At 50.6% G+C, this 24,514-nt stretch overlaps 1 protein-coding gene across 25 annotated transcripts in view; it reads right to left on the bottom strand.

Annotated features, from left to right (window-relative positions):
* LOC119180070 (uncharacterized) overlaps nucleotides 1-24,514 on the bottom strand; it is a 103,081-nt gene that overhangs the window by 55,483 nt on the left and 23,084 nt on the right. The window lies entirely within an intron of this gene.

Here is a 24,514-nt window from a genome sequence, read left to right on the forward strand (position 1 = left end):
CAAGCCTTGTGCGGCTCGTAGCGAGCTTCGCTTTTTTTCTCCCTCTGCTTTTTTCCCCGGTCTCTGTATAATGAGCCCCGCCGCGGTGGTCTAGTGGCTAAGGTACTCGGCTGCTGACCCGCAGGTCGCGGGTTCAAATCCCGGCTGCGGCGGCTGCATTTCCGATAGAGGCGGAAATGTTGTAGGCCCGTGTGCTCAGATTTGGGTGCACGTTAAAGAACCCCAGGTGGTCGAAATTTTCGGAGCCCTCCACTGCGGCGTCTCTCATAATCATATGGTGGTTTTGGGACGTTAAAACCCACATATCAATCTCTGTATAATTATTATTTCCTTATCCTTACCGTTTTTCATGCCTACAGACTTCATGCTGTTTCTTTGAATAAATTTCTTCAGCAAATCATCATCATCAATCATTTTACCCTTAAGGGCCTCTCTCGGGGCATTACATAAGGGGGGGGGGAACAATCCAAGTACAAATTTCAATGAAAATGCAGTTCATGGTTACAGTTTTTAAATTACTAAAACATACAGGTAGCAACAAAAAACAAAAAGAAAACAGAGCATGTCAAACGAAATATTCAACAGTCAATTCGCGGTCAAAAATATACAGGCGGCAGAGAACAACCAACGAAGAAAGACAAACAGCGATTAAGAGTCAAGGGTAGCTAGTAATAAATCTCTAAATTTAACAGCAACTTGTTCGCTGACAATAGCATCCGTCAAACCGTTCCACTTATCGATAGCCATAAGAAGAAATGATTTATTAAAAGCGTTAGTAGAACCAAACAGACGTTGGATACTCAGGGAATTAAATAGGCGACGAGATGTTCGGACAGGCGGAAGTAAAAGTGAACCATGTAGGTGAGGAAAGCAATAGTAAAGGTTATGAAAAAGACAGAGACGTGAAATTTTGCGTCGAGCTGACAAATATTATATATATATATATATATATATATATATATATATATATTGTAATGACGAAAACCGAAACTGGAACTCTCTCTGGCACAGACTCGCATGCTAGGAGGAAGAGGACGAAGACGAAGCAGAATAAGAACAGCCGGCCTGCAGCAAAGGCGTTGTGTCTTATTTCTCTCGTCGTTACAATGGCGCAGTCGATGAAGAAGACGTCATACGTCCCGGCTTCGTCATCCAGGACGCCCGCCGACGTGCAGATGCGGTAAGCGTCGCTCGGGGACGGCGTCAAGGCCTCCTCAGCAGCTGTTCACCTGCCGCCACTGCCACCACCGTTCGGGGATGGCGCCAAGGCCTCCTCGGCGGCTCTAGTATACCCATCACCGGTATTTCTTCATGAAAAGGGACACCGTCTACGCGTCCTTCGCCACGGATTGTGCCGTGAGCACAGGTCGACAAGTGAACCCTGCGGCACAAGCCACCTGTCCGTACCCTCGTGGATCATCGGCAGCGTGGTTCTCTCATCGTAAAAACGCTGTTCACGCTTCCTCGATCATGGAGCCGACAGCCCTCCTGCAGCCGGGAGCACCTGTGCCGCCATTCGGGGACGGCGTCCAGGCCTTCTCGATGGCTCCTGGGCAGGCTTGCCCCGGCCCCACCACGACAGTACATGGCCTGTCGTTGACCGGGAATGCCGTTCACGCTTCCCACTGCGACAACGTCCTGCTCAGTGCTTCATCGGCACCTCAGCCGCTCAGGGGTGCTGTTCAAGCTCCCTCGGCCGAGGGTACCACAGCAGTGAGTACGCTGATCGGGGAACACGTCCCCACTGGCTCCGCATGTGGGCCGCCCGAGAGTGCCACCGAGCTTTCGCGCACCATTGCGCGACTCCGCCTCGAGGTCGGCGCCCTGACAGCGTCGAGTTCTGCGATATTCCCTGCTGCCTTGCCGGGACTTCACATTATCGATGAGGCGTTGGCCGCGGCCGCCTCGCAAGACCATTCAACAACTTCCCCCGAGAGCCGCAGCAAGCTCCAGTATACTCTCGCGGCTCTTTCACACCAACTTGGCTGTGTGGCGTCGCTATTTTCTGGAGCTTCGCCTGCCGTGACACCACCACCGGCTGCCTCCGAGCTACCCGAGTTTCGCGGCTTCCAGGACGATGCCGTCGATTGGGTGGCTACCATCAATGCTCTCGGAGCTCGCAAGGGATGGAGCGACAATCAGAAGTGGTGCGTGGCCTTAGACCGCCTTCAAAATCCTGCTGCTGCGTGGCACAGGTACGAAGGCGTGCGGCAGCAGTCCTGGGCGGACTGGAGCGCCAAGCTCATTGCTGCGTTTGGAAGAAATGAGTCTGACCTCACTGCTACCTCTCATTCTACCCTCGCCACTACCGAGCAAGGGGCTATTGAGAAGCACAACGACGAGGCAGCTGCACCCTCTGCCAACCTGCCCTACCTCGGAGATCAACCTCACGAGGCGCCGCGCCCCCCTACAGCTGTGCCGCGTGCCCCCTCCCCGGACAGCTTCCCAGAGTACCCTGCGGCAATCATCGAGACAAGCTGGACGGTGTACTCCTCCGGGCAAATCTCTGACTCCGCGTCGACACCTGACACACAATTACCCTTGACCCAACTTAGGACCGCCTATAAAGCACAGAAGCCAGTGAGCCAGCCTCCAAGCTGGTCAGCCCCAAATGGCCTGGATCCATTGACCTGCTGCGTGACGACGGCGGCTCTTTCACAACCAGCCGGAGACCAAGCACACGTCACAACGGCCAGTTTGACCCATAGTAAGGAGCCGCACCATCCCCTGCCACCTTTGCCGTCATTGGCCGAGTGCGTGGACGCTCGTAACTTGCCAAATGCCGTCTCCCCTAACGAGCCACAAGTGCCTACTCCACCTGAGGAGGATGCCATCGAAGTCATTCCGGTGCAGTTCACGGTTGCTCCGGATGGCGAGGCAACTGGCCATGTCGACATGAACGCACGTGACGGATTGGCAAAAACCTCCACTTCGACCAGCAGTGCATCAGCGAAGACGCTAGAGCACGACTTGCGTCGCAAGTCTACGCGCAAAGTCTACACAGCGATGTCGCTGATATCTATCGATATAGCCCATCGTACCTTCCCTCGCTCTGAACAACGCAGGCGTCCCCGCTCAGTGTGGGCCGCAGTACTGCATACTGGTGTCCCTGCAATGTCATCCAAGCAGCGAAGGGGTAGTCATCGCGATGGTCCGCCACCAATGCGATCACTCCGCACCAGCCAGTATCACCTGCTGGGTTTACATTCTCCAGGTGACTACATTAACTTGCCGCGCGGACGCGACCTGCAACGACCACCTCGACACAGCCAGGGTCGTCCACCAGAGTACAGGACAGTTCCACAGGACAGCTCGAGGCGTGCACATGACAGACTACCACGGCACTCCCAGTGCCGCCCTCCAGAGAAAATTGCCTTTGCGCGCTAGCAGTCATGGCCGAGTGTAATGACGAAAACCGAAACTGGAACTCTCTCTGGCACAGACTCGCATGCTAGGAGGAAGAGGACGAAGACGAAGCAGAATAAGAACAGCCGGCCTGCAGCAAAGGCGTTGTGTCTTATTTCTCTCGTCGTTACAATATATATATATATATATATATATATATATATATATATTTGTATTGCTAGTACACCTTTAGTGGTGAGCAGAAGAGACGTTTACTTTGTGGAAAACGTAGCGGTAGAACCGACCAGCTGTCAAGCGGAGCGAGCGCGAGCAGCAACAACACTCTTCCTTCTCTTCTTCAGCTGGCGTTCCGGCCTGTGCCAAATATCAATGCTACAAATCACTCCCCCCTCAGAAAAGGAGCCATCCTGGCGACCTATGGAACGGGTACGACGGGTGGGTCGTAGTGCGGCTTCAATCGATCTACGTGAACAGTCTCGCGGCCTCGATGCCGTCGGTCTGTTGATGGTTGAACCGGCTCAACAATATAGTTAACCGGTGAGGCCTGACGTAGGACTCGGTAGGGGCCTTCGTACTTCGGCAGTAGCTTGGTGGAAAGACCAGGAACAGATGAGGGAACCCGAAGCCATACCAAGGCGCCAGGCGAGTATGACTGCGAAGACAGGTTTTCGTCGTGACGGTTCTTCTGGTACGCTTGATCTTGGGCGGTTAAGGAACGCGCGAGTTGCCTGCATTCTTCTGCATAGGTGGCGACTTCAGATAGAGTTGTGGATTCCGAAGCGTCTGGATGATACAAGAGAATGGTGTCCATGAATGAGGAAGGTTCGCGCCCGTAAAGGAGGAAGAACGGAGAGAATCCTGTCGTAGACTGAGTGGCGCTGTTGTAAGCGTAAGTTACAAAGGGTAGTATGCGGTCCCAGTTGGTGTGATCAGCGGACACGTACATGGATAGCATGTCGCCCAGTGAGCGGTTAAACCGTTCGGTCATTCCATTCGTTTGCGGATGGTATGCGCTGGTTGTCCGATGCACAACGTTGCATTCGCGAAGAAGGGCTTGTACCGCTTCGGAGAGGAACGTACGGCCGCGGTCACTGAGTAGCTCACGAGGCGCGCCATGGCGTAGAATGAGATTGTGAAGGATAAATAAGCCAACTTCACGTGATGTGGCCTCTGGCAGCGCAGCAGTTTCAGCATAGCGTGTCAAGTGATCAATGGCGACAATCACCCAGCGGTTCCCGTTAGGCGTATAGGGAAGGGGACCGTACAAGTCAATTCCGATGCGGTCGAAAGGGCGGGAGGGGCAAGGCAACGGCTGCAGTTGTCCATTGGCTATGTGTGGTGGGCTTTTTCGGCGTTGACATTTGGAGCACGAACGCACGTACTGTCGGACAAAGCGGTACATTCCGCGCCAATAGTACCGCAGCCGGAGACGTGCATACGTTTTTATCACACCGGCGTGGCCGCATTGAGGATCCGCGTGAAAAGAGTCGCAAATGTCGGCACGTAGGTGGCGAGGAATCACAAGCAACCACTTGCGGCCGTCAGAAAGGTAGTTGCGACGGTACAGGAGTCCATCGCGGATGGTAAAGTGTCGAGCTGTGCGCTGCAGTGAACGATTGGGCGTAACTTGGGACGGCCGAGACAGTAACTCTATCATAGAGGCTATCCAAGCGTCTTGGCGCTGTTCATAGGGCATGTCCGCGTACGAAAGTGCCACAGCATCGAGGCTGGATACAGAAGTACTTCCGTGTTCATGGGGAAGTGGAGAGCGGGAGAGAGCGTCGGCATCTGAATGTTTGCGGCCTGACCTGTAGACGACACGGATATCATAGTCTTGGAGGCGTAACGCCCAACGAGCGAGACGGCCAGATGGGTCTTTTAGTGACGATAACCAGCAGAGGGCGTGGTGATCAGTCACGACGTCAAATGGACGGCCATAGACGTAGGGTCGAAATTTTGTGATTGCCCAGACGATGGCTAGACATTCTTTTTCTGTGACTGAATAATTCTGTTCAGCCCTAGTAAGAGTGCGACTGGCATAAGAAACGACGTACTCGTCGTATCCAGACTTGCGTTGAGCAAGAATAGCGCCAAGTCCGACTCCACTTGCGTCGGTGTGTATTTCTGTAGGGGCATCAGGATCAAAGTGACGGAGAATCGGTGGAGATGTCAGCAATTGACGTAGTTTCGCGAATGCCTTATCGCAATTGGAAGACCACGCCGAAATGCCCTCGGTGTCAGAAAGTAGCCGTGTTAAAGGGGCCATGACAGATGCAAAATTACGGACAAATCGGCGAAAGTATGAACATAAGCCGATAAAGCTCCGGAGTTCCTTAAGTGTCGATGGCTTCGGAAACTGGGCGACAGCACGGAGTTTTCCAGGATCAGGTAGAACGCCGTCCTTGCTGACAACATGCCCTAAGATGGTGAGCTTCCGGGCGGCAAAATGGCACTTTTTTCAAATTTAGTTGGAGCCCAGCATGTGTAAGGCAATGCAGGACACTTGCGAGGCGCAGAAGATGGGTATCGAAGTCTTTTGAAAAAACGACGACGTCGTCCAAATAGCAAAGACACGTCTGCCATTTAAGGCCTCGAAGTATGTTGTCCATCAGACGCTCGAAGGTGGCTGGGGCGTTACAAAGGCCGAACGGCATCACGTTAAACTCGTACAAGCCGTCCGGAGTTACAAACGCAGTCTTGGCGCGGTCAGCTTCATCCATGGGTACCTGCCAGTATCCCGATCGAAGATCCAGCGAAGAAAAGAATTCTGCACCTTGCAAACAGTCGAGAGCGTCGTCAATTCTGGGGAGCGGATAAACATCTTTGCGCGTGATCTTGTTAAGGCGCCTGTAATCCACACAGAATCGGATGCCCCCGTCCTTCTTTTTGACCAGTACCACCGGGGAGGCCCACGGACTGTTAGACGGCTGTATAACGCCACGATTGAGCATATCAGACACTTGATCGTCTATAACTTGGCGTTCGGCGTGGGAGACCCGGTATGGACGCTGACGCAATGGTGCGTGGGTGCCAGTGTCAATACGATGGACAATTGCAGATGTTCGGCCCAGACTGGTTTGTTTGAAGTCAAACGATGAGCGGAAGTGGTCGAGAAGTGTCAAGAGTTGAGTTCGTTGGTCAACAGGAAGGTCAGGATCAATCGATGGAAGGAAGACGTCGAGGGAAGAGGTGGCGGATGTGAGAGCGGAAGTAACACTGGCGATCTCAAGGCTTTTTGCTTGATAGGGCAGTTGACTGGTGCAAACACAATCGATGTCCTCAAGGCGGCCGATGCATTCGCCACGGAATAGGGTGACTGGTACAGAAAGGAGATTCGTGGCATAAATGTTTGCGCAAGTGGCTTCGACCGTCAGAAGAGCAAAAGGCAGAAGAACGTTTTTTCGAGAAGTGAAGTCTTCTGACGGCGTGAACATGACGTCCGAAAAAGCGGCATGGTCGCACGAGATCGGCACAATAACAGAAGACATAGGTGGAATATCAGTCTCCGCGGCGACGACAACACGAGAAATAGAAGGCTTATTATAATCGTCGTCGGAGAGCGATGACAATTCTAGTTCGGCCCGGGCACAATCAACAACGGCATGATGTGTGGAAAGGAAGTCCCAGCCTAATATGACGTCGTGTGAGCAGTGCGGAAACACGATAAATTCAACCACGTACAGAACGCCCTGGATGATTAACCGAGCCGTGCACGTCATAGAAGGGTTCACGTGATGCGCTGTTGCCGTACGAAGGGAGAGACCAGAAAGCGGAATCGTAACTTTTCTTAACTTGCGACACAATGCTTCACTCAATACAGACACGGCAGCTCCGGTATCTATTAATGCTTGAACGGGGATACCTTCAATCAAGACAGTTATTTCATTATTCGGTAGAGAACGAGGCCTTGTGGAGTTCGACGGTGGCGCAGTTCTTGCCTCCGGAACTGCGATGGTCAGTTTTCCGTTTGGGCAGGTGGTGCACGCCGAAGCATTGGTGAAGGCGAACGTCGGCGCGGGGAAGGCGATCGGCGTGGGTTGAAGGCGCGGCGGCTCGGCGGAGAAGTGTCCGAAGCTGCATGGAACGGCAGCGTCTGTGGTGGTTCTGTGGGGGCGTAGCCGTAGGTGCCATCAATAATGCCTGAGTGAGGGACGCGCCGGCGACAGAACCGCTCAACATGGCCAGGCTGACGACAGTAATAACAGATAGGTCTGTTATCCGATGTACGCCAAGGGTTGTTGGGAAGCGTTGAAGGACGGCGGTAAATGGGAACATGCGAGCCTGCCGGTACGTGTGTTGCGTAGAAGGCGTTCGCTTGGTGGGCAGGGTCGACGACGTTTGACGGCGCATGTACCTGCCTTCGCGCGACGTCAGCGTAAGTCAGGGGAGCGGACACAGGTGGTGGCTGGTACGTGGGGGGAAGTGCCTCGCAGACTTGCTCTTCGATGGTTTGGCGCAGTGACGAGGTCAGCCCATGCGTATTGCTGGGAAGCAAGGGGGCAAGGGACAACTGGCGTGCCACTTCCTCTCGGATAAATTGCTGGATTTGCGGGGTCAATACAGTCTGTTCTGGAGATATTGCACCAACGGTCAATGCTGGCGTGCTGGTCATGTCGAAAGTAGGCCGTCGCGTTGAAATGCGCTGTTTTCGCAACTCATCGAAACTTTGGCAGTGTTGGATGACTTCCGAAACTGTTTGCGGGTCTTTAGCCACCAGCATGTGGAAGGCATCGTCCTCGATGCCCTTCATAATGTGTTTTACCTTGGCGGTTTCCGACATGTCAGGATCAAAGCGACGGCAGAGGCCTACGACGTCCTCAATGTAGGACGTGAAACCCTCTCCCGACAGTTGGGCGCGATCCCGCAAGCGCTGTTCTGCACGGAGCTTGCGCACTGTCGGTCGGCCAAACACGTCCGCGAAGGTGGTCTTGAAAGTGGCCCAGTCGGTAAGCTCGGCTTCGTGGTTGTTGAGCCAGAGCTCTGCTACTCCTCTGAGGTAAAAGTGGACGCGGCCCAGTTTGTCGTTTTCGTCCCACCTGTTGTTGACGCTTACTCGTTCGAACGAAGAGAGCCAGTCCTCGACGTCCTGCTCATCGGTGCCGTTGAAGATGTCTGGATCTCGCTCTCTCGGGACGCCGGGACAGTGGACAGGTGGAGATGTAGGAGCCGTCTGCTGTGCAGCGTCGATGGACATTGTTGATGGCGAAGGTAGAGTTCGGTTGCGGAGTTCCAGGATGGAAAAAGGTACCCAGCACCTCCACCACTTGCTAGTACACCTTTAGTGGTGAGCAGAAGAGACGTTTACTTTGTGGAAAACGTAGCGGTAGAACCGACCAGCTGTCAAGCGGAGCGAGCGCGAGCAGCAACAACACTCTTCCTTCTCTTCTTCAGCTGGCGTTCCGGCCTGTGCCAAATATCAATGCTACAGTATATATATATTAGGGTGTTTATTAGCCGGCACACAGCGCGACAGTAACAGCCAAGCATGGACTCTCCCCGCGAGCGGCGTCTTTTTTGGGTAGACCCACTAGAAAGCACTTGAAGGTTCAACCCATTTGAGTGTTCGGAGGCTTCTCTACAATTAACCCGGGGTCGAAGAGGGAGCCGCCTGGTGACCTAACAGCTTCTCACTATGAGCGGGTTATCGTAAGCTTTCAGGCGCTTCACGTTATCTATGTCGTGCCTGTGACGACGCATGTCCACAGATTCTTCAATTGGTTTGATCAGATAGTTGACCGGAGAGGTGCGCTCGATCACACGGTAGGGACCTTCGTATTTCGGTAGTAGTTTGGAAGAAAGGCTAGCCACAGAGGTCGAGATTGAGAGCCATACAAGGGAACCAGGAAGAAACGTGGGCCCTGAAGTGGCGGAACCATCACGAATACTCTTCTGCCGCTCTTGCTCATGCGTCGTAAAAGTCTTGGCAACCTCGCGACACTCTTCAGCAAGCCTGGCTGTCTCAAAAATAGGTGCACACTCAGATGAATCCGGCGTGTACGGAGTATCGTGTTGATGGTGTGTGGTGGGTGACTTCCCTACAGCAAGAAGAAAGGTGGAAAACCAGTCGTGCTCTGAAGGGAAGTGTTGTAGGCGTGGGTGACGAAGGGCAGTATGGTATCTCAATTTTTGTGGTTGGCAGCGACGTACATCGAAAGCATGTCGCCGAGGGTGCAGGGTGCAGTTAAAGCATTCGGTGAGACCATTCGTCTACGGATGGTAAGCAGTAGTTTGGTGGTGGAAAGAATGGCACTCAGTGAGAATGGCTTCGATGACTTCTGACAAGAAGACATGGCCTCGATCGCTGAGAAGCTCCTGGGGTGGACCGGGGTGCAGTATGAATCAATGATGTAGAAAGGACGCAACATCACACGCAGTAGCCGCAGGGAGAGCGGCGGTTTCGGCGTATCGCGTTAAATTATCTACGGCGACGATGACCCAGTGGTTACCAGCCGACGTCAGAGGAAGTGGTCCACACAAATCGATACCTATGCGCCAAAACGGATGGTCAGGGCAAGGTAATGGTGGCAGACTGGCTGGCGACATGTGTTCTGACGGTTTGCGGTGTTGGCAAGCGAGGCAGGAGCGAACGAACTGCTGCACGTAGCAGCACATTCCGCGCCAGAAGTAGCGTTGTCGAATGTGATGGTAGGTTTTGAATACCCCAAAGTGCGCACATTGCGGATCAGAATGGAAGGATTCACATATCTCTGACCAAAGAGTGCGGGGTATCACAAGTAACCACTGCCGGCCATCGGCGTCGTAATTGCGTCGGTGTAGGAGGTCATCACGAATGGCGAAATGGTGAGCTCGACGACGCGAGGCACGCGTGGATGGCGTTGCGGACGGATCAGAGAGCAAGTCGATAAGCGGGGCGATCCAATTATCCTTTCGCTGTTCGGTAGCGATGATGTCAACATCAATGACAGAAATAGCAACCGAGGATACTGAGCAGAGCACACCACCTTCAGGCAGAGGGGAGTGTGAGAGGGCGTCGGCGTCAGCATGCTGGCGTCCGTTGCGGTACAGCACGCTGATGTAGTCTTGTAAGCGAAGAGCCCAACGGGCGAGACACCCTGAGGGATCCTTCAATGATGACAGCCAGCACAGTGCATGATGGTCGGTGACGACATCGAATGGACGACCATACAAATAAGGTCGAAACTTTGTAAGGGCCCAGACGATTGCCAGGCACTCTTTCTCCGTGACGGTGTAGTTTGTCTCGGCTCTCATAAGCCTACGGCTTCCATATGCCACGAAGTATTCAAGGAATCTGAAATTGCACTGTGCCAGGACTGCACCAAGGTCTACACCACTGGCGTCCGTGTGTACCTTCGTTGGGGCCGTAGGGTCGTAGCGGCGTAGAATGGGAGGAGACGTCAACAAATGGCGAAGCTTCGCGAAGGCCTCGCCGCACTCGGACGACCACGAATTGAGAGGCCCGTTACTTCCAAGGAGCTTCGTCAGCGGTGATATGATCGAGGCAAAGTTTTGTATGAAGCATCGGAAGTATTAGCACAGGGCCACAAAACTCCGCAGTTTTTTGACGGACGCATGGGGAATTCGGCCATGGCCCGAAGCTTGGCTGGGTCAGGAAGAATGCCATCCTTTGACACGACGTACCCTAGGATGGTGAGTTGCCGTGCTGCAAAGCGGCACTTCTTCAGATTTAGTTGCAAGCCGGCATGGCTCGCACGTGCAAACACTTCTTTCAGGCGTTGGAGATGCGTGGAGAAATCTGGAGCGAAGACAACAACGTCATCGAGGTAACACAAGCACGTGTGCCATTTCAAGTTGCTTAGAACAGTGTCCATCATGCGCTCAAAGGTCGCAGGTGCATCACACAGACCAAACGGCATGACGTTGAATTCGTACAAGCCATCAGGTGTGATAAAGGCAGTCTTCGGTCGAGGGTCATCAGCCATGGGTACTTGCCAGTACCACGAGCGCCGATCGAGAGAAGAAAAAAATTCGGCTCTGTGAAGGCTGTCAATTGTGTCATCAATACGCGGCAGGGGGTAAACAACCTTGCGAGTGATCTTATTGAGCCGTCTGTAGTCCTCACAGAACCGCACAGAACCATCTTTCTTCGCAACATTAACAACAGGAGACGCCAATGAACTGTCCGAGGGCCGAATCACGTCACGTTGGAGCATATCGTCAACCTGCTCGTTCATTTCCCGACGTTCAGCAGGCGACACGCGGTATGGACGTTGCCGTAATGGTGGATGGGCACCAGTGTCGACACGATGTGTAACAGTGGACGTGCGACCGAGAGAACTTCGCCCGACATCGAAAGAAGAACGGCATTCTTACAACAGGTCCAGAAGCTGGGGACGCTGTACCGACGTTAGTTTTTCATCAATGAATGGGACAAATACATCAGGAGATAATGAATCAGAAGTGTAAACAGCGCTGATGGTACGCGAATTGGGACAACGCGAGTCATCGGGTACGTCCAGAACTTGTGCGGCGTCGACTGGTTCCACTCTGCCGAGACATTCCCCTCGAACCAAGGTAATAGTGTACGGGGATGGGTTGCGGTGATTTGCATGGTCGCGAAACGTACTAGAACTTTCTGCCAGCACGGTCGCGTGGCGAAACGAGTGCAATTGTGTCGGAGAGACCGGGGCAGTAGGCCGATACGCCCATCGTCAAGCTTGGAGGCACTATAGTATCGTCTTTTACGAGAATCTTACTCAGTGTTGAGGGAATGTCTTCTGGCGTCAAATGCGAGAAGCGTGAGAGTTCCATTTCGGCGGCGGCACAATGGATGACGGCGTCATTGCGAGAGAGAAAATCCCATCCCAGGATGACCTCATGAGAAGATGCAGGAATGATGATGAATTGGGCGACATAAAGAATGTCCTGAACGGCAACGCGAGCTGTGCACCCTGCTTTAGTATGAATAATTGAACTAGCACGATCGTGCACCAACTCAAAAAATTCAAAATGAAAATTCGGTCCCTCTTTAACACTTAGGATAAATGCACTCTCAGCACGGTAGGTTGAGCTACAGTCTCTCATACTATTTGTATGTATATATTTTTGTGTATATTATGGAGTCTTGGTTTGGAAGACCTTTATTAGGCCCGAAGAACCGGCAGCCGACAGCTGAGATGATCGGACCAAGATGATGATGCTACGCGACAACGATGGGGATGCATGAGCCACACATGATAATGATGATAATGTACCGGTGAAGAGGATGCGTATACTAAATGCCCACATCAATTCCCCCCACGTGAAAGCGGCCAGCCTGGCCGCGGCAAGTCAAGGGGACAAATAACGTCGCATGAAGGGCTTCATACGGGAGACATGGACGACCTCTGTAGTTCGATAACGGCGATCTGCTGGGGCTACAAGTGGCGTCACGCGATAATTCACTGGTGAAGTCTCTTCAAGAACTGTGTATGGTCCAATAAACCGAGGCTGAAATTTGTCGCACAAACCAGGTGTGCGAACAGGCGTCAAAAGGAGCACTTCGTCTCCAGGTTGGAAGAATACATCACGATGCGATTCATCATAAACTAGCTTTCTGTCTTCCTGGCGGGCTTCAGTGTTTATACGAGCTCGTTGGTGGCACTGTGCGAGTCGTGAAACGTATTCCTCTGAAGAGGATGGAGATGAATTCACTTGGCAGGTAAAGAAGGAGACGTCCAGGAAAGTAGTAGGGGAGCGTCCATAAACTAGGTAAAATGGCGAGTAGCCGGTTGTTCGCTGAATGGCCGTATTGTAGGCGAAAGTGACGAATGGGAGAACAACGTCCCAGTTTTTGTGGTCTGGTTGAATATAGGCGGCGATCATGTCTGCAAGAGTGCGGTGGAATCGCTCAGTGAGGCCGTTAGTCTGGGGATGATAACTAGAGGCAGTCTTGTGAGTTGTGCCGGAGGCCTGAAGAAGTTCGTTCACTAGTTGTGAAAGGAAGGCCCTTCCACGGTCACTGAGCAACACACGTGGAGCACCATGACGCAGTATAATGGCTCGGAGGATGAAATCGGCAATCTCAGAAGCTGAACCTGTAGTAACGGATGCCGTCTCGGCGTAGCGCGTCAAATGGTCAATGGCTGTTACTATCCACCGGTTTCCAGCAGCACTGACTGGGAGGGGGCCATAAAGATCGACGCCTACAACTTCGAATGGTGTGGCTGGGCACGGAAGAGGCTGTAGTTTACCGGCGGAAGCAGATGTTGGTAGTTTTTTACATTGACAGGTAGTGCAGGACCCGACGTACCGAGCTACGCTAGTGGTAATGCCTGGCCAATAAAACCGACTTCGAAGGCGATCGTAGGTTTTATGGTAACCAAGGTGACCAGCAGTCGGATGGTCATGAAGTGCCCTGAGGACTTCGGACCGAAGCGATCGGGGTAGAACGGGAACCCAGCGCTGACCGTCAGGATGGTAAATTTTGCGGTACAGCACCGAGTTGTCCAGCTTAAATTGCGAGAGCTGGCGACGGAGCCTTGCATTAGGTGGACGGGAACTGCCAGTGAGGTAGTCTATAATACGTCGACAGTATGGGTCAGCCAACTGTCGAGAAGGAAAATCCGAAGGCAGCTGCTCCATAGAGGTGAGAGAGGAAACCGCCGTAGACGTGGACTCCGAGGGCGTGTTGTGCAAATTGACGGCTGAAACCCCGAGTGGAGTCGCTGGTAGTGGGCAGCGAGAAAGAGCATCGGCGTCACTATGCTTCCTGCCACACTTGTACACGATCTCAAAATCATATTCTTGGAGGCGTAGAATCCAGCGTCCGAGGCGTCCCGACAAGTTCTTGAGTGTCGAAAGCCAACATAAAGCATGGTGGTCGGTCACAATGGTGAAATGGCGGTCATGCAGGTATGGACGAAATTTCTGTACTGACCAAACGATGGCGAGGCACTCCTGCTCGGTGATCGTGTAGTTCCTCTCGGCTGCGGAGAGGACGCGGCTGGCGTATGCAACGACTCGCTCTCGCGAAGAGTTGTCGCGTTGCAGGAGCACGGCTCCTAAACCGCGGCCGCTAGCGTCTGTGTGCAGGAAGGTCGGTGCATCATCGTGAAAATGAGCAAGTACAGGGTCGGTCGTGAGGGCACTCTTCAACCTGTCGAAAGCTGATTCACATTCCTGAGACCACTGAAAGGGCATACCGGAAGCAAGTAGCTTATGAAGTGGTGCGGCTATGGAGGCAAAGTTTTGTATGAATCGCCGAAAGTAAGAGGCGAGACCAAGGAAACTTCGCAAATCTTTTGGTTTGTCAGGGCGAGGGAAGCGAAGGACTGCAGCAGTTTTATCAGGGTCTGGGCGAATTCCGTCCTTGCTCACAATATGACCGAGTACCTTGATAGATCTGCTGGCGAAATGGCACTTTTTGGTGTTAATTTGAAGACCAGCGCCCGCAAGACAAGTCAGGACCTCGTCCAAGCGTTGCAGATGTTGAGAAAACGTCGATGAAAAGACAACAATGTCATCGAGGTAACATAGGCAAGTCTTCCATTTCAGGCCACGCAGCACGGTGTCAATCATGCGCTCAAAAGTTGCGGGCGCATTGCATAGACCGAACGGCATAACATTGAATTCGTATAGGCCGTCCGGCGTTGCAAACGCAGTTTTTTCTTTATCATCTTCGTGCATGGGGATTTGCCAATAGCCTGAACGCAAGTCAAGGCTCGAAAAGTATTCAGCACCCTGTAAGGAATCTAGGGCGTCGTCGATGCGTGGCATGGGGTATACGTCCTTTCTAGTGATCTTATTGAGTGCTCGGTAATCGACGCAAAATCGTACGGAACCGTCTTTTTTACGCACCAAAACCACTGGAGACGACCAAGGACTGGTTGAGGGTCGGATTATCTCCCGTTGCAGCATATCGTCTACGTTTTCCTCAATGATTTTTCGTTCGGCTAGGGAGACGCGGTACGGACGACGATGCACAATGGATGTTCCGTCGGTCTGAATACGATGTGCTGTAGCAGTTGTCTGACCCAGGCTGGATGAATGAACGTCAAAAGAGTTTGCATGCTTTTGCAACAAATCAAGCAGCTGCTGCTTCTGCAAGTCTGTCAAGTCCTTGTTGATGGCTGCTGTAAAGGCCGAGGAAGCAGCATGATCTCCAGGATGGCCTTTAGAGGAGGCAGGGGTAAGAGGCACGACGCACACAGGCTCCAGATCGGCAACGCAGGCGACAGTAGTGCCCCGTGGCAGTAAAATTTTATCTGGTGTGGTGTTCGTAGCAGCGAGGACAGCTGATCCATCGTTAAAGCGAGCCACACCTGATGCCAGAGCTATGCCTTTATTAAGGCAATACGGTGACGGAGTGACCAAAATGTCACCAGAGTCGACGTCGTTGGACAAAACTGTCACTAATTGATGTTCGTTTGGTGGTAACTCGATGTCTACTGCAGCGATGAGTCGAAGTGGCCTGTAGGTTTTGTCGTTGAGCAAGTGGTCCGTGTCAGTAAGATGGACGACACGTTGTGCACAGCAAATAGCCGCAGAAGCAGAGGAAAGAAAGTCCCAGCCTAAAATGAGTTCATGGGAGCACGGGGATAGCACAGCAAATTCTATATGATGAAGAATTTCGTCGATTAGTACACGGGCAGTACAGAGAGCGGAAGGGCGAATCATTGTTCTCTGGGCTGTAACCAGTGTCGGTCCATCATAAGGCGTCGTGACTTTTCGAAGACGGGCACACAAATCAGCACGAATAACAGAAAACGCAGCCCCAGTGTCCACCAAAGCATCAACGTCCACTCCCTCAACTGTGACCGCAATCATATTGTAGGGGCGCGCTGGAGGAATTGGAGTCTTGTGTTGGAATGCAGTTTGTCCTCCAAAAACTGCATCGCTTAGTTTTCCGGACGCCGATCAGAAGTAAGGGAAGCGGGCTGAAGAGGAGAAGAAGAGCGACGGTAAGGCGACGGTGAACGGCGTCGGGTTGATCGGTGACTACTGCGCAGTTCACCCGATGCTGGCGGAGATGGAGACCGACGCGGCGGTGACGAATAACGGCGACCCTGGTACAAGGCTCCTGCGGTATAGTCCCGTTCGCGTATGTCATACCCTCGGCGCTCGTCTTGCTGGCGCTTGCGGCAAAAGCGTGCAATGTGACCACGATAGCCGCAATAATAGCACGTAGGCCGAGTCGATCGATGAGGAGTGTAGTAGCTTGCGCTAACTGCACCAGGAGAGAGAGAAGTCAGAGGGACAGGTGACGGCTCACGCGGTGGTGATGAAAAGCTCGTGGGAAAGCTTGTGGGAGGTTCGGCAGCAACCGACGCGTACGTTCGTGGCGGGGACGTCGAGCTGACGGTGCCTGGTGGTGCGGCGGCGGTGTGCGGGAACGATGGTAGAGTACGAGAGACAATGGGCTGCAGGTTGGCCTTGTGGGTCATGGACGTGAGCTCTTCCCTGATGACATCCCGCAATGACGTTGAAGAAGGCTGAATGGTAGATACTGATGGTAGTGTGAATCCCATTGATTCTAATTCTTCGCGTATTATCACCCTTATCGTTTCTCGTAGGTTTGGATCAGTCGTAATACGGGCCGCGTCACTGTCCGGTTGTAGGCGCATCGACTCAAGTTCTTCGAGGCGCTGACAGGTTGTCGCAACGTCAGCAACGGTAGCCGGATTCTGGATTGCAAGGGCATTGAATGCGACGGGTCCAATGCCCTTAAGAAGCTGGCGTACCTTGTCTGACTCTGTCATTGGGGTGTCAACCCGGCGGCAAAGTGAAAGGACATCCTCGATGTAGGATGTATACGACTCCCCGATGTGCTGTTTCCGAGTCGCAAGAGCTTTCCTTGCGAGAGCTGAACGGACAGCCGGTGTTCCAAAGACATGGCGAAGCTGATCTTTGAAGGCTGACCAGTCGGGGATGTCCATGAAGTGGTTGAGGAACCACGTCTTCGCGACACCCGTGAGGTAGAATGACACGTAAGCGAGTTTGTAGGTGTTATCCCACCGGTTAGCAGCGCCGACCCGTTCGAAATCGTCCAGCCATTCCTCCACATCTTCCCCGCGCATACCAGCGAAGGGATGGGGCTCACGCTGGAGGCTGTTAATGACGTGAAAAGGCGCGGCACGCGGTGGCGGAGTGGGAACGGCTGCAGCACCGACCTCTTCTTGGTGCGACATATTTCCGGACACCTGGCCCAAGCGGCGACCTGAACGTAGCTCCAGGGGGTAGAGTGGTCGAGAGGATGGCGGGGGATCCAACAGCACGCTCCACCACGTATGGAGTCTTGGTTTGGAAGACCTTTGTTAGGCCCGAAGAACCGGCAGCCGACAGCTGATATGATCGGACCAAGATGATGATGCTACGCGACAACGATGGGGATGCATGAGCCACACATGATAATGATGATAATGTACCGGTGAAGAGGATGCGTATACTAAATGCCCACAATATATATATATATATATATGTTATGTGTGCTCAGCAATGAATACTATTGTTATAATGGTTATTTCTATTGCTCTTTTTATTTGTATGTATATATTTTTGTGTATGTCTATATGTTATGTGTGCTCAGCAATGATTTCGATTGTTACAATAGTGATTTCTTTTGTTTCTTTTTTTATTTGTATGTATATATTTTATGTATGTAAATATGTTTATGTGTGCGCATTGCAATAATTTATATTGTTTCTATTGCTACTGTTACGCCCAGCGCGAGCAGGACCATGTCAGGGGGCTAACCACCTTCTTTTGTCCTGACCATGGCCAATGCTTTTTGTACTGTCCGAAAAATGAATAAAAAAATGCGATGTGAACTAGCGGTGTGAAGGGACAACCCAGAAAACGGCGTCGTCACTTTTCGAAGCAAGCGGCAAAGGTTTTCGTCCATGATTGATACGGCAGCTCCAGTGTCAATAAGAGCAGATGCATGAACACCATCCACAAGCACGTCAATGACATTAGATGGGCGGCTCTGAGGGCTTTCACAATGCGATAGCGTCGCAGTCCTTGCCTCTGGGACTGCGACAACTAGTTTTGCCGCTCACGAGCAGCCGAGCTTGGCCGCATGAGGGAAGGGAAACGACGTTGTGGAGACGGTGACCTTCGAGGAGACGGACCGGAGCGAGACGACAGTGGCATAGACGGCAGTTCGTCGTTATATGGATGGCTAAGCTGACCAGCAACAGGCGAAGAAATGGGAGCCGGCTGTAGTCGAGAGCAATAACGGGATACGTGACCGGCATAACCGCAAGAAAAACAGATGGGCCGGTTGTCGGGTCTGGGCCATTGGTTCGCCGGGGTGGATCTCGCCCGGAACGGTGACTGCAAAGGCTGCATAGTGGGCTGAAGGTGAGGCTGAGGGGTTGTGCCAACATACGTAGCGGGCATACCCGCAGCAAAAGACGGAGGTCGAGATGCAACTTCGGCGTAAGTGACTGGGCACGGCGAACCGCTGTCGAACTTGGCTCTAAGCATGCCACTCGTTTTGCTTATCCAGGTTCTTCTTGGTTTCGCTGGTTTCAACAACGCGCTCTGCAACTTCGGCAATCCACCGGTATCAACTACGAACGTGACATCTTGGCATGACGCACCGGCGCCTGACTGTCCGCCTATCGGCCACTTCGCTGGAGGTGTGACGTCACCAGGACCACCGGGTATAAAAGAAGAGCTGCATCGCTTCGTCTTCACTGGGCACGGCGAACCGCTGTCAAACTTGGCTCTAAGCATGCCACCCGTTTTGCTTATCCAGGTTTGCTTATCCATGATTCTTCTTGTCGAAGTGATGACATGCTACTAGTGGTTCTGCCGTGCCCTCGGCGCTGTCTTTGCATTGCGTACGAGTGTTTTTCTGTATTCAAAATATTGTTGTGTGGCGATGTTGAGAGTAACCCTGGTCCAGATATCCAGAAATCTTTAGATAAGATTATAAAATCCCAGGAGTCAATGCAGAACGCTATATCCGAAATGAAAGCCTTGCAATGCAAGCTTGATGCTTCGCTTTGCAGTGTAATGGCTAGACTTGAACAGATTGAAAAACATGTGACAGGTTTTCAAACTTCCCTGCAGCCTATAGCACCAATCGAACAACATCTGCAGTCGCTCCATAAGTCGGTTATTTCGCAACAGCAAAAGGTAGTGAATCTCGAAGATTACAGCCGGCGGTCAAATTTGCTTGTTTTTGGTGTACCCGAGGCTAAATCAGAATCTGAAAATGAACTGAAGGAGAAGGTTATCGGCAACATCTTTGATAAACGGCTTGGTGTGAAGGTTGCATCCGTTGGGCGTATCCACAGACTGGGAAAACGCATCAAGGAGACCGGTAACAGTGAAAATGATAGCGGTAGAGGCGAGCGAAAAACCCTACCAGTAATCTTGTACTTCCAAGACTTCAATGAGAAGATGGCTGTTTTCAGTAACGTTAAGAAGCTGAAAGGCTCGAAAATTTACATTCACAATAATTATTCCAAAGAAACTCTCCGCAAGCGAAAACTTCTCTGGGAATCGGCACGCAAGGATAAGGATGAAGGGCTGGATCCAAAACTTTATGACGATCAACTTAAAATTAATGACGAAACATATGTTTGTGATGATTTAACAAGTGGACGAATGAAGCTCATTTTGTCCCCCGCGCACTCGCAGTCGAAGTGATATGATCCCGGCAGCGATTTTTGTCGCAACAGGCTCATTGTATTGAATATGAATGCCCAAAGTGTTGTCAATAAATCCCAATCCCTGGAAATTGCATTACTTGCGCACAACCCCGACGTAGCAGTAATATCTGAGACTTGGTTAACCAGCGATATCACTGACGACTGCGTCTTTCCTTTATCGTTTTCGGTCTTCAGACGTGACCGTGGGTCACGAGGGGGGGGGGGTGGCTGTTCTGTTAAAGAAAAATGTGAAAGCTGTGGTTTTAAATCAAATAGAAGACCACGAAAGCCTGCTTCTCAAGATAACATTTTCTAGTTTCACTTTCGTCCTATGTGCGCTGTACAGACCTCCCAGTTCTGATTCTTCTTATTTGCGAAAACTTCAAGATCATTTGTTTAGTTTCCGCAAAACCAGGCTTATGCTTGTTGGCGATATCAATCTACCAGGTATTGATTGGCCTACTGGATGTGTCAGAGCCGCAGAGCACTCTGATATTCTATCCGACATTACGCTAACTCATAATTTAAACCAGGTTGTTCTTGAGCCCACCAGAATTTGCGGTACAGCTAGGTCCCTACTCGATCTTGTGTTCTTAGATCGCAGTTTTTCTGATTATGCATTACATGTAAGTGACGGGATTTCTGATCACAAGGTTGTAGTTACCAATGCCTTTCTATAACCTAAAAAACGTTTGGCGGGAGTTAAGCATACATATGTCAAAGACTACTCCAGGGCGAGGGACGAGTCTGTTTTGGATTACCTTGACATAGCTTACGAAAGCTTTCAAGGTAATGATGTGCGGCATTTGTGGGAAATGTTTAAAGAGCATTGCAAATTTTGTTTAAAGTCTTTTATACCTGATAAGAAAAAACGAACCAAAAGGGTCAATCCATGGATTAACCGAGATATTATTCACCTAAAACGGCGAATTAAACGTATCAAGAAAACTCGCAGTCCCGATTGTGACGTCTTAAATGGGTTAGTCTTCAAACTTTCGAGCAGCGTAAAATCCGCAAGGAAACGGTGTTTTTGCGAAAGTTTGCCTCAGTTCATTTTAAGCGATCCTGGAAAGTTCTGGAATCACATCCGTAGTGCACATAAAACGGTCGATCAATTATTGGTTGATGGCAAGATGGAAACATCTCGTCTCTCCATTGCTAATGCTTTCAATTCCTTTTTTCATTCTGTGTTTTCAAACGATCAAGGTGATGAATTTTATATGGAGGCTCATTCAGAACAGATCGAGCTTGTTTCTTTTGAAGGAGTTTTTGAAATGCTTCTGCGATTAGATCCTAAGTGCACTACTGGCCCGGATGAAATCCCGAACGCCTTTCTGCGTCGCTATGCAGAATCTTTAGCTCGGTTTTGGACAGTCATTTTTCGTGAATCTTTTCGGACGTCCGTGCTGCCCCATGATTGGCTTATGGCTAGGGTAATTCCAGTTTTTAAAAATGGAGACCGTTTCCATGTTGACAATTATCGACCAATTTCCTTAACGTGCTGTTGTTGCAAGATGATCGAACATATTGTAGCTAACCATGTTCTTAATGTACTGGAAAAAAATAAAACATTGAGTCCCTTCCAACATGGTTTTAGAAAGGGATTTTCTACTGTTACGCAGTTGGTCACCGCCGTTCATAGTTTTAGTTCAATCTTGGATCACTCCGGGCAAATTGATGTTTTGTTTTTAGACTTAAGCGAGGCATTCGACAGGGTTCCTCACGGTAGCCTTCTTTAAAAACCTAAACAAGCAGGAATTCCTTCTACACTTGTAAATTGGGTTAATTCATATTTGAAAGATCGAACGCAATTTGTAGACATCGATGGTACTTGTTCCTCTTCTCTAACAGTGACATCAGGTGTGCCCCAGGGAAGTGTGCTGGGGCCCCTGCTTTTTTTGTTGTATGTTAATTATTTAGTGTCTGTGGTTGTGATACTGTGAATATTGGAATGTTCGCGGATGATATCATGATTTATACTGAAGTGCAGTCTGCTTCTTATCAACATCGGCTAGATAGGGCTTTATGTGACATATCATCTTGGTGCGACAAATGGGGCATGAAAATTAGCACTACAAAAACAGTTCTTTTACGTATAACCAGGAAACGAAACCCCATAACTTTCCGGTACAAAATTAAAAACACCTTAATCGAGGAGGTTACTAAGTTTAAATACCTAGGTATCGTATTGAACTCCAGATTAGATTGGAATGACCACGTTCAGCAGGTAACTTTTTCAGCGCCAAAAAAACTTGGTCTTTTACGGCATAAACTTCGAGGTACACCTAGTAACGTTAAGCTTTTAGCGTATAATTCCATAATTAGGCCTAAACTGGAGTATGCAGCGGTTGTTTGGGACCCGCACACGAACAAAAACATTAACGAATTGGAGAAGGTTCAGAGGAGGGCTGTTCGTTTTATTTATAATAAATATAAAAGAAGTGATTCTCCGTCAGGTATCATGGCACTCAATAAAACCAAACCACTACACATTAGACGCCAAATCGCCCGCTTAGCTTTTATGGAATCCCTAATTAAGTGTAAGACTGGATTATCACCCACTCCATTCATTAGTCCATCCACCACGAGGAAAACACGACACACACATAGCCACAGTTTATCCCCATTCTTTGCCCGAACAAATACCTTTAAGTTTTCATATTTTCCACGCACGGTAGATGACTGGAATAAATTGCCAGAAAGAATTTTAGTGGAAATTGTTTGACAGCCCTACACGATCATTTTAGAAACTTTTAATTACTGACGTTCGAGTTTTTAGCAATGTTTCTTGAAGTTGTGCGTGATTTTCTAGCTTTATTTGGATTGGAAACCCTGCTATGTTTGTGCGAAAAATCGATTTCACCGTGGCTTGTTTATTTTGTAGTTCCAAGTGAATTCCGCGTTTTGTTGCTTCATTGTTTTTGTTACATTGCATTGCATTGTATGTGCGTGAACATTCTTTTTTTCTGTTCGTCCTGCTTGGACCATTAAATTGGTCTGCAGTATTGTATAAATAAATATAAATAAATAGGGGCTGGTGCTGAAACGACTTTAGGGGGCCTGGCGACAACTTGGGCGTAGGTGAGGGGCGCAGGAGCCGGAGGATGTTGAAGGTGGTACGCAGGCATGACCTCGGCTATTTCCTGCTCAATCGCCCGACGGATGGGAGGGAGAAGAGTAGTGGTCTATTGTTGAACAGCCGGTGGGTGGGCAAAGGGCAGGAGAGAGAACTGGTGCGCGATTTCCTCACGTATGAAGGACTTGAGGTATGCCAGCAGCGCCACCTGATCACAACTCGCCTCCAAGCCAGCAAGCCCTGCATATCGTTGTGTGGAGCGACGGGTCATCGAACGCCGCCGGCGGAGCTCCTCGTAGCTCTGGCACAGCGCGATGACCTCAGCCAATGTGCCTTGGTTTTTGGCAAGCAGCATCGTGAAGGCATCATCGTGAATGCCTTTTATGACGTTCCGGATCTTCTCTGATTCGGACATGCTGTTGTTGGATTTCTTGCACCAGTCCAGGACATCTTCGATGTAACTGGTAAATGAGTCACTGGCCTGCTGAGCGAGCTCACCAAGGGCTGCTCGGCTTGCAGCTTACGAACTTCAGGGCGGCCAAAATCGTTGGTGATAGCGGTCTTAAAATAGGATCAGGTAGCGAAATCGGCGCATGGTTGTTGTAGCACAAACTGCAACGCCCGCAAGGTAGAACACCAAGTTTGTCAACTTGCCGTCCTCGTCTTATTTGTTGGGGACGCTCACGCGCTCGTTAATGGCGAGCCAGTCCTTTACGTCAACGCCATCGGCACCCGTGAAGGTGCGTGGATCGCGGATCCTGGGGACACCGGGACAAGGGGGTAGCATGGGAGGAGGCGTTTGCTGAGAGGCGTCATGGGACATGGTAGATGGCAGGGTGTGCGATCGTAATTCCAAGGGCATCAAAAGTAATCGTAGCGCTCTGCACCAATTTGTTAGGGTGATTATTAGCCGGCACACAGCGGGCATACACAATGGCGACAGTAACGGCCAAGCACGGACTCTCCGCGCGAGCAGCGTCCTTTTTGGGTAGACCCACTAGAAAGCACTTGAGAGTTTGACCCATTTGAGTGTTCGGAGGCTTCTTTACAAGGAGGCTTCTTTATATATATATATATATATATATATATATATATATATATATATATATATATATATATATATATATATATATATATATATATATATATATATATATATATATATATATATATATATATATATATATATATAATTTTTTTGTCTCCTCTCCTGCATTACCTCCTTCTGACGCCTGCTTTTCAGTGGCACACCATTCTTGTATTATCTTGTATTATACTTTTATGTTCTGCGTGCTGGCCGAGATTGCCGAATGTTCACTTACGACGCTTTCCTTCGGATCATAGGTGAGTATGTCAGAATCTTGCCTCAAGAAATTTTTTGTCAAGAATTTCATTCTATTTCTTTGCATATCTTCTTGAGTACGAAATCATTTCATTTCGGGGTCGTCCAATACTTCAGTGACGTATTTCCGTCATAGAAAAGGCGTCG

The sequence above is a fragment of the Rhipicephalus microplus genome, chromosome 7, assembly GCF_043290135.1.
Source record: "Rhipicephalus microplus isolate Deutch F79 chromosome 7, USDA_Rmic, whole genome shotgun sequence".
NCBI lineage: Eukaryota > Metazoa > Arthropoda > Arachnida > Ixodida > Ixodidae > Rhipicephalus > Rhipicephalus microplus.